This window comes from Protomyctophum bolini (assembly GCF_963924005.1).
Source record: "Protomyctophum bolini genome assembly, chromosome: 23".
Classification (NCBI taxonomy): domain Eukaryota; kingdom Metazoa; phylum Chordata; class Actinopteri; order Myctophiformes; family Myctophidae; genus Protomyctophum; species Protomyctophum bolini.
In genome coordinates this window covers 284934-287883 of record NC_137884.1, presented here as the reverse complement: position 1 = coordinate 287883, position 2950 = coordinate 284934, and positions in this window count along the sequence as shown.

Here is a 2950-nt window from a genome sequence, read left to right as displayed (position 1 = left end):
ATGCCATTTTTCATTGTTGAGGATTTGAAAAAAAAGACAAATCATTCGAGACCATATGGGCCTCGAGTGATATACTACAGTAAGTACGTAGTAAACTAGAACCGCACTCTGTCGAGTGCATACTTGCTTGTTAGTGTGGTTGCCAGACTCTAGTAATTGTAACACTTTATTGTGGGCTCGCCTCAGCGAGCACACTATTGTTTATATTTATTTATTCCGCCCTTTTTTTTGCCACCTAACTACTTCCACATACTTTATGCAAGAAATGTAGTTCAAACTTCAAACTGTTAAACTGTTAAAGTTAAAGTTAAAGTGCTTGTATTTTAATTTTTACAAATTTTTATACTTTTTATACTTAACTTTTTTACATTCTTTATAATGAGAGTCGATGGAAGAAAGGTCCCATTTTTCATAGTTAACATTTTTGAGCTCTTATTACGCCGTCATACTTTCACTTTGAAACTTCATTCAAACTTCATAATGTTCATCTATCTTTGAACTTTCATTGGTGAAAAAGTTGTTTTGAAAAGGTTTATACTTTTTAAAATATTTTTTTATTTATAGTCAATCAATCCTCTTTCACACAATGTGACCACCAAAGCACAGAGACATACAGAATGTGAACTACGGCCTTTTAAGTGACACAAATACAGTCAAGCTGCCCATTGGCCTCCATTGTATAACTCGCTCTTATAACCACATTTTTGCATTCGACTTTTACTTTTTGCGATAGAGCAATTTGTTCAGGCATAGTTTTCCCCCATTCAGGACCATTGAAATCTCCCAGTCATAGTGCTGGCATAGTAGTGGAACTCTTTTTACTTCCACAGCTGAGACATATAAGGGCTTAATTACAGGGCTGGGAAGGCGTTACTGCACCGTCGGTATATAAAGAAAAATCCACAGGAAGAAGGAGAATGTGAAACATACATACTGTCAGTCAGCTTTGTGAATAAAACATTTTATAGATAACTCTCAGGGCAAACACACAATCTCCAACTCTATGGACATATGTGGGGTCTCAACGAAACACCTATGGCTGGTGGCGGTACAGTACACATACAGTACCCCAAACCCCCTGAGTTGCTGTGAAGTTTCACGTGCCGCAGCTCAAGCTGCACCACTGAAAAAAACCTGCGGAAACTAGAGCTACAATGACGGATGTGTACGTTCCGTTTGCACTCAACAAAGTCTTAACATTAATATAATTATAACAGTGTCGCTGCATACCTCAATAGAGACCAAGGCCAGGTCTAGAACAGACCCACGGCCAAAATTGGTCGAGAACAACTTCGAGAACACAACACAACTTTCTGATGTTTGATCAGTGCTTGAAACATTAACTATTTTAATTATCTAAACATATTCCTCTCACAATAAGACCTTGTTATGGCAGAACGGCCATACCAACATAAAGAACTGGTGTAATGTATTACCCAGGGATTTGCTTTTTCTTTTGCTATATATGAGTATTTTATCCACCCGTTTCCAAAAACAAAATCAGTAGTAATTCAAGATACTACCAAGACAAATTTGGTCCATGACTGAGATCAGAGGACACGGCCTTGAGACTACAACTCAGATTCATAGTATGCAGTAAGGAAACTTGTACTTACAGTATGTATATATCAAGACATGAAACTAATTAACTAATGCATCAGTGACAGCCATTGATGGATACATCATAGCCTCAAGTGCTTTGTGGTAAAACCTCAGACCATACTAATGTGTAAAATAAATGCATTAGAAGGCATTCATCCAAATGACAAAGAGCCACATACATTACATTCAACTTAATAGAAGAAAATAAAAACATGCATTAACGCCACACATCAAACAAACAAGAACAAAATACACAGCATTAAAGTGACACATACATTAAAATACACAAAATACACACAAAAAGTGCAAACATGCTTTTAAGCCACACAACTCAAACGACAATAGTGCAAAATGCACACACATGCATTTAATCCACAAGACAGTATATTAAAACAAATAAAAACAAAATCAGTGTAAACTATTTATCCAGTTCATCCGTGTACTCCAGAACTGGAGTCCTATGGAAACTGTGTGGGACTCTGTAGAAGCGTCGCCCGATCTTGGAGTTCTGCTCCTTCCACGCACCAAGAGGCACTACAGGGGCCCTCTGTTCAAATCTCCTCCGGTACTTTCTGAAAAGGAGCACATGTTGGAACTAGAGCAGCATCGCCTTCCAACAACACATCTAGTCCATGAGTCAGCTTTCTAGCCGTGCTTCAAACCAGCATGATGCAACGCCTAATAAAAACAAAGAATTCAGCTGCTCTGTTTTCCCAGAACGCAGGAGACTCTGTGGCTAAGCTAGCTAGTTTCTTGGTACATTTGTGGTCGTAGTGGTTACATCTGTCATTAAACAAAAGTATGATTATTTGCGATTATCTTATTTTTAAGGGTAATTGTTGAATAATTGCAATATTACACTAAAGGGGCCACCCCCTCTCGTGTAATATTGCTTAAATTGTAACCAAATGGACCCTCATAGATATTTTACTCTCTGAAGAGTAAAAGTATTGTTAAACATCTGCATCACTTAATTTACACAAATTAGAGAATGTAGAAGAATTGTCATTTTGATCAACGTGTTTGACAACAAAATACATTTTGGGTCTGAGAGACTTAAATCTCATCAAGTAGTGGTCCGTGGCTGAAATGTCAAATAAATAATGGAACTTGACATGAAAAGGGTTGAAAACCACTGCCATAACCCATGCATTAAGACCTGAGGCTGATTCTAAATCAGTTTTCTGAACAGTCAGGCAGAAAACCTCATATATATATATATATATATATATCTCTCACACACACACACTTTTGTAAATTAAGACCCTATCATACATACAACCTCACAAAAGTAAAAGCAATTTTTGGACATGAAGTTTTCACCGTACAGACTATATTATATAGCTAA